We start from the raw sequence: 8,297 nt of genomic DNA on the forward strand, positions 1-8,297 counted from the left end.
GTAGAATTTTCTGACTAACTGGACCAGCTGAGCTATGTTTCTGTGCATGCGCTACAGTATCTTTTCTGGAGCACACCTACTAACCAGAGAGGACACTGAGCAATTGATAGTTTTGACAGCCAGAAGTGAATCTGGTGATAAATTATCAGGTTTAAAGAAATAATAAAGCTGAATCCAGCTGTGAATTTGTTGGATGAGAATCCCAGCATCTCCCATATTATCTCATACACATTTCAATTTATGGGAAGAAAATAGAGTAAAGGGAGTGTCTCCACCCTTTCTCATGCGGACCTTAAAATAGACTTATTACCTCTGTTATATTCTGTGTTTTCTCCTGAGGAAAAAGTATGGGAAGTGGTGGAACAAGTTTTTTTTTAAACAATTGGGATTTTCTTTATGATGAACACAAAGGCAAATTTTGAACCCTGTTCATATCATAAGGCCCTCCTATTTAATACTGTAGTCAGGGTTTCTCAACCTTTTTGACCGGTGCCTTCCTAAACTGTATCAAGGAGATCTCAGGGAGATCTCAGAGAGCAGCGCTGGTTAGGGTGACCAGACACCAAGGAGCCTATATAAGAAAAAGACCCAAAAATCGGGACTGTCCCTATAAAATCGGGACATCTGGTCACCCTAACGCTCGTCCATGGACCAGTTGTTGAGAAACACTGCACTAGTCACACTTTCTACCTTCTTAAATCTTATAGCACTGCCTTTACATTTCAGTGGGGAAATCTACAACTATTCCAGCTGTCTGAATGTGGAAAGTCTTCCCTGAGATTCCTATCTGGTAAATGTTTAGAGTAGAATTCGACCCCCACCCCATAATATCAAAGGTTTGTGGCTGCTATTGAAAAATTGTGGAGTAACTCTCATACTGAGAGCATTGGTCTACATTCCTCCTCAGCTAATTCCGGTTCAGCTTCACCTCCCATTGCACAGGTGCTCAGGAGAAGGTCTATAAGGGTATGTCTATACTTATGCACTGGTTCGGCGGCAGGCAATCGAACTTCTGGGTTCGATTTATCGCGTCTTGTCTGGATGCGATAAATCGAACCCGGAAGTGCTCGCCGTCGACTCCGCGTACTCCTCTCGCCGAGCAGGATTACCGGAGTCGACGGGGGAGCCTGCCTGCCGCGTCTGGACCGCGGTAAGTTCGAACTAAGGTACGTCGACTTCAGCTATGTTATTCACGTAGCTGAAGTTGCGTACCTTAGTTCGAATTGGGGGTTTAGTGTAGACCAGGCCTAAGGGAATATCTATCCTGAAAATAGACACCAGTGGCTGGCCCATGCCAGCTGACTAGGGCTTGTGGGGCTCGAGCTAAGGGGCTGTTTAATTGCAGTGTAGATGTGAGACCCTCCCACCTTGCAGTGTCATATATCTACACTGAAATTAAACAGCCCCTTAGCCTGAGCCCTGCAAACTGGAGTCAGCTGGTACAGGCTGGCCATGGGTTTTTAATTGCAGTGTAGACATTCTTAAGTAGCCACTCTTAGGGTAAGAGTAAGGAGAAAATGTATTTAGAAAGGTTGGGCTCTACACTCAGAGATTGTAGGAATGGGTTGAACCTCAGCTGGGAATTTTTTCCTGTGTATTTTTTTCTCTGATTGTAAAAATCACCTTCTGACTGTTAAGAATAAATCATGAGAAAGAGAGTTGGCTTTTCCCCCCGCTTCCTCTGAGCCTTTCCACTAGCTTATAATCTGACATTATCATTCTATTTTGGGCGTATCAAAGCTTCTATCAATACTCTAAGTCCTACATGCTGAGTGACATGCTTACAGCACAGGTTGTACGTCAACCAAGCGATAACAGAATTCATTCCTGCAGTGTAGATGAGATTGAATCATGTTTTAAGTATGTTTCTGAACCATGCTGCAGCCTCGATTTTTGCTCAGTTTGGGAACACAGTTAACAAGGCCCCTCTACACTGCAAGGGTAATATACTTTTTTAACCATGTCAGAAACTACCCTTTTGTTACTGGGTCTCCTTACTCAGTAGGATTTGCAGTGTACATAGAACCTACATGTCCAATTTTTTACAACTTGGTTCATCTAGCAACTGCAGTTTAATGGGTCATATTTTCTCCAGAAGGCAGACCTATACTAGCTTCACGCAGCTCTTCGGAAGAATTCCTTTATACATCAATTCTTTATAGAAAGTCATATACGATTACCACCCAGTTAAGTTAAGCAATACTGAATAGAGTCATCATAAGAAGCACATAATCAAAATGCATCATAACAGGACTTCTCAACAAGGCTTTTTGTGAAGAAAAAAAATTTTTTTCAGGAGAAAAAAAAGAGGGATTTTATTCATGTTTTGAACTGTTATGTCTGAAGTACTTACATGAATATAACATATTTGGAAGTTTTTTGATATTAGAAATATTAGGTTTTGAGATCATTTAGGATGACCTCATTCATGGCTTTCACACGTGTAAATAATACAGCTATCAGAAACACAAATTAGTAAAACTTTTCTACCATACCATCATGTGCATGTTATTTCAAAGTGTGTGTGTGTGTATATACACACACACAGAGTAAAATTATATATACACATACTCATTCACACCACCACCATTTGAAAATAGGTTTGTTTGTTTTTTTAGCTATTGTAATAACATGATTGATTCGGATTTCAGAAGTGGAACAAAGTATTACATGAGCTATATCACAGTGGCAATCTACAGCAGTTACATGGTATATGACAAAAGCCTCAAGGGTCTACTTTTTGTCACATTCCAGTGTGCCAATACTAAACTCAAAGGAAGTTTTTCTTCAGCTCTTAGCTGTGGCAAAAATTGAACAGCTTTTCATGGATTTATTTTATTCTGATTGTTTTGTGATCACTTTTACTGCTCCATAGAGACCAATAATTTTGAAATTGCTCAGCATTTAAAATGAGGAGTCCTTGTGGCACCTTAGAGACTAATACATTTATTTGGGCATAAGCTTTTGTGGGCTAAAACCCACTTCAGCAGGTGCATGGAGTGGGTTTTAGCCCATGAAAGCTTATGCCCAAATAAATTTGTTAGTCTCTAAGGTGCCACAAGGACTCCTTTGTTTTTGCTGATACAGACTAACACGGCTGCCACTCTGAAACCTGTCAGCAATTACAGTGGTTTTCGAGCCATTGCAATTTTAAACTCTTCATTTGTAGTACCAAATACATTTTAATGGGTCAAACTTTAATATTTAAAAAATGATCCATAAATCCACCTACATACATTTCCTGACCCAGAATGCTATTACTGCCATTTAAGTTAAACTACCTTTTCTCTTTTAATATACACACGTTTTACTTAGGTTCAAAGTTGTGCAAATTGCAACACGACAGCATAATAACTCAAAAGCAAAAAGTTCAAGCTTTGATTTGTCAGCATTAAAGTTTCTTTTAACACTGGCAAAATACATGCATCTTGGAAAAAGGGAGTTGTGAGTATTGTTTTCATTGGCTTTTGTGGAGAAACTAGTTACAACTGACTGGTTCACAGTTCTTACTATTCCAGGGGAAGCTGGGTTTACGGAGAATTAGTATTCAAGTTAAAATATAAAAGGCATGTGAACACAAGACATGTTATAGCCAGATAATACTGCATGGTACAAAGCAGGAAATTTGTTGACTAGGAATGTAAGAACACATAAAGGACATTGGTGAAGGGTTGGGCTGCAAAATGTAATCTGTAATACTTTAAAATGCAATTATGACCAGGGAAGTAATTATGAGGCAAAAATGACATCGTCTTCTTCAGTGTATTAGCTCCCAATGCATATTAAGACTTCAGTCTGGTGATTTTAATGTCAAAAACCAGTTTTGACTCCTATTAGAACTGCAGAGCCATGAGAGATTGGGAGCTAGCTTCTATTCTGTTGCATGCATTAACACCATTAAAAGTTCTGACAGCAGAATCTTTATCACCGACATCCACAAACAAGCCAGAAGGAGCTGAACTTTTGTTTCCAGAATGATTTTGGTTATGAAAAAACATTTCCATGTAAACTGAGCTAATTTCATTAGGAGTCATTAATAGACAATACAAGTACTACGAGACATCATTTTCAATAATTACAATTAAAAATTCTTGCAAAGAGTGTCCTTTTCTGTCTAAATAACTTAGGCCCACATACTTCCCCTAGTGTGCAGTGCAGGAGAGAAAAAACCAGGGTAGACCCATTCAGAGAGGGCAAGCGACTAAGTAAGATGGTGTGGGATCCACGAAAGTATTCAGACATCTAAACCCCAGACTCAGGCACCCAAGCCCTTGTGTTAGGCACCTAAGTCCCAGTTGTAGCTCCACTGCAAGCCATAAAACTCTCACCAAACCCTCTAGGCACCTCCCAGGTCAGTGCCCTAACGACAGGTCTATAGCATCATTCTCTCTGGACCAATGACTGTTCCACTGTGGACAAATACTTAAATAGAGCATCCACCTGGAAGGGAGGAAAACCCTCGTCTAGTCCCCCTGCTCCATCAACTATCATTATTCATCCACAGTGGACCAGCTTCAACAGGAAATTCTAGAAATTATAAGATATGCCCCTCCACCTCCGGCTGTCTTGTGTGGATTGAGGTAGGTGCCTAATTCATTCCTGCAAGAAACACCTTAGGCACCTAAGCTGCCTGATTCCAGGCAGTGGGTGGCTGTTTGTGGCTCACCAAGCTAGACACCTTCCTGCAACCTGAACTTAAGCTTCTATCTCCAAGAAAGGGGAGGGGCTTAGCACACACCCCTCTCCTTAGCATCTCTTATTGGCTATCTTAGGCGGCTCCCCACCTAGTGGGCTTGCTTCTGAGGATCCCATTCTTAGATGCCTTTCTCTCCCCATTCATTGCATTGGGAGCCTAGGTGCCTAACTCGATCTTGGGGATCACAGCGTTGTTCCTGAATTTTCTAGCCGTCTAAAGGTTAGGTGCCATGATGCTCACCATTGCAACGTCTAAGTCCCTTTGTGGAACCTTCTTAGTTACATTGCTCCCTCTGACTGGATTCATGGAAGAAGTTAGTAGGGTTGGGATTTGGGGGGTGGGGCGGAATAGAGGTGAGACAGGAACAAGCTGAGGTAAAAAGCCTGTTCCTCCAACACTGCAAGCCGCTCTTCAAGAAATCTTGCAGAGAGGGAATTCTGACTAAGAATATAGGGCAACAGAGGCTGGGATCTCTTTTGGGCCATACATCCTGCTCATTTTGCACCCTGCTAATCCCATGAATGAGAGCATCAGAAGAAGAATATGTGGAATCACAGACTTTAAACTTTTGTATACAAGGGGATAATACAGGCTATTTTTTAATGAAATAAAAATATCACCTATTCTCATTGAGACAAATAGACACAAAGAAAAGCACCTAAATTTCAGATATGGGTACCTAAATATCAAATCTAAATTCTGCATCTGTGTGCTCAAATTGGTAGGCAGGCCCATGAAATGACTTTACATTTCTATGTGATAATCTAAATGCTCATGCATGGTGTAGTCGTTTGTAGACTGGGCCTTACCTACTTTATGCATGCTCTTGTAGTATATTGCTCAGTTGCTGTAGAATCAGGCAGCCAGTAGAGGGAGCAAAAGTAAATAAAGCATTGTCAAAATTGTGACAATATCAATGAGGCTCCTAATGAGGAAGTACAGCAAAGCCACTTGGTTTGCATTACATAAAAGCAGATGAGGGAAAACATTCTTTACCAAATGGAAGATGACAAATCTAGCAAGAAAAGAGTATTTTCCAGCTTCTGAGAGGGATTAGTAACACATAGTAAAAGTCTCTGGGTTAAATTCAATCCTGGTGTAACTAGGGGCAATTCCACTGACTGGAGTTGGGCCTGGGCTAAATTTGATACTAAAAAGCTATAATGTACAAAATATAATAATACTTTTTATGTTTGTAAATGCTTTTCATTTGAAGATCTCTAAATACGTTATAAATTAGTACTGTATTACTATTGCAATTTTCCACATGGGGAAATTGAGGCTTACAGAGGTAAATTACATGCCCAAGGTCACAAAGTAAATTAGTAGCAGAGCTGGGTACAGAACCCAAGAGATTACATTCCGTGTCCCACCTTGCTATAGCCAGTAGACCACACTCTTCCTCAAGCTGAAATGTCCCTTTATGGATAGGAAAATCCACCTACGTCATCAAACTTAGTCTTTAAAACCTGACAAAATACTCATTCTTGTTGGTCATAAAATAAATGCACAGAGATTACTATAGAACTGTAAAATTCAGTACACTAAAATTATAAGATATTACATTTCTTTTTAGTATTTGACTCACTGATATTAAAAAACTAATGTGATATATTCTAAACTCAAGGCACAAGGCATTAGCATCACAAATGCCATCTGCTAGAAGAAAAAATCATCTCCAAAGATGCTCTTTCCTCCAAATACCCACAACAACAACTCTGGAATATTTAAAAGCAACAGTTTAACTGTAATTACAAAGACTTGGATGGTAATCAAAATATTATTTTACTCTAGTATTGTCCTAGGGTGACCAGATGTCCGGATTTTATAGGGACAGTCCTGATATTTGGGGCTTTTTCTTATATAGGCTCCTATTACCTCCACCCCCATCCCAATTTTTCACACTTGCTGTCTGGTCACCCTATATTGTCCTTATATAGGACAAAGATACTAGGCCTCTCACAAACATTTGTCCTGTGAAGTATTTCCCCATCTCCAGTTACTTTTCCTCCAGTTCAAAATTCTAAGCATCTCTGTCAATATTATTAACTAAAAAAAGAATATGAAACAAATTAAATGTGACCATCTGTAGGGATACATTAAGGCAGGATCTAAACCATACAATCAGAGAGGGAACCTAGAGGGAACACAGTCAAAAATGGAGTAGTAGACAACAGCCCAATGTCCATCTCACTGCTGCCAGCTTGTTGTCTCTTATGGAAGGAAGCTCAGAGGCTCCAGATTAGGAAAAAAACTAGAATCCAACCACAGGGAGACAGGAGTGGGAGGGAAAATCCATGATATTATCTGAGGAGGTGGTGTGAGACATGGTTCTTAAATATTGAGTCCTGGTTTCATTTAGCTTTTAATTAATCTCTGATGGTACAATTGTGTAACAAGTTACTGTTATTTAATATTTGTATTGCAATAGTGTCTAAAGGCCCCACTCTGCATCAGGGCCTTTGTGCAAAGCATTAGGTGCCATGCAAAGATCCTGACCCTGCTCCAAAGGGCTTATATATTAAACATATGTACAGTCAATGTGTTGCCTTGAGGCAGGGCTGCTAGACAGGAAGACCCACAGGTTTCATTCCTGGCTCTTCCACTGACCAGCTGTGTGACTTTCTGCCAGTTGCTTCACCTCTCAGTGCCTCAGTCTCCCCATTTGTAAATCGGAGATAACCGTTTCACTGGGGTGTTGTGACAATTAAATAAGTCAAGCCTGAAAAGCAACCTCCATATATTGATTCCCCCAGTAACAGTGACACAGGGCCCTTCAACCCCTCTCCCAGCACAGAGATCCCCCGAGTGGCAGCACCGCACAGTCCCTCTTCCCCTCAGAGGTGACAGCAACCCAGCACCCCCATATATTGCATAGGGGTCCCCCCACCAGCAACATGGATCCCCTCATCCCTACCACTGACAGCAACACGGACCCCTCACCTGCACTGGGTCCCCCCATAATGAAAGGGATCCCTCGCCCCCATGGAGCCCCCCCCATAGCGACACAGACCCCTTGCCCCCACAGGGCTCCCTCCATAGTGATACGGACCCCTCGCCCCTTTAGAGCCCCCCACAGCGACACGGACCCCTCGTTCCCACAGAGCCCCCCAAAGCTCCCCCATAGCAACACAGACCCCTCGCCCCCACAGAGACCCCCCCCCCATAGCGACACGGACCCCTCGGCCCCACAGGGCCCGCCCCCATAGTCACAAGGTAGTAACGTGGCTGCAGGATCCCTCTCGCCCCGTGGCAGCACTGACCCGGCTCCCCAGGTGCTCCCCGAGCCCAGAGACAGCGGACACACTGTGCAGGCTCCTCACCAGGCTGCCCGGCCGCGGGAGGGGGCAGCGGCAGCCCTTCGCTGCCTGGGGTGATTAGAGAGGGGGAGGGGGAGGAGAACGAAATGGATCGGTCACTCGGCGCTCTACTAGCTACACCTAAAGATTCAAAGGGAGACCAGACAGAGGCAGCAGAGCGTCGAGCCCCATGATGCGATGGGCGGTCGATACCGGCCGGGACAGGCAATCACGTGACGCGTTAGGCCCCTCGTCTCCAGGACTGAGATCGGCTTTCTCTTGGGGAGAGAGGTGGGCCTGCG

The 8,297-nt window shown here is 42.7% G+C and overlaps 1 protein-coding gene across 8 annotated transcripts in view; it reads right to left on the reverse strand.

Annotated features, from left to right (window-relative positions):
* GNB1L (G protein subunit beta 1 like) overlaps positions 1-8,090 on the reverse strand; it is a 64,118-nt gene extending 56,028 nt beyond the window's left edge. For 2 of the 8 annotated variants that reach the window (XR_008442500.1, XR_008442499.1), the window contains exon 1: positions 7,960-8,074. The gene's annotated coding sequence lies outside the window, so the exon portion shown is untranslated. Of the gene's footprint in view, positions 1-7,959 lie in introns of all 8 variants that reach the window. The other 6 variants (XM_054006208.1, XM_054006209.1, XM_054006210.1 and 3 more) reach the window with 5 other exon arrangements.
* Positions 8,091-8,297: the final 207 nt, after the last annotated feature.

Source organism: Malaclemys terrapin, chromosome 16 (genome assembly GCF_027887155.1).
Source record: "Malaclemys terrapin pileata isolate rMalTer1 chromosome 16, rMalTer1.hap1, whole genome shotgun sequence".
In the NCBI taxonomy this organism is placed as follows: Eukaryota; Metazoa; Chordata; order Testudines; family Emydidae; genus Malaclemys; species Malaclemys terrapin.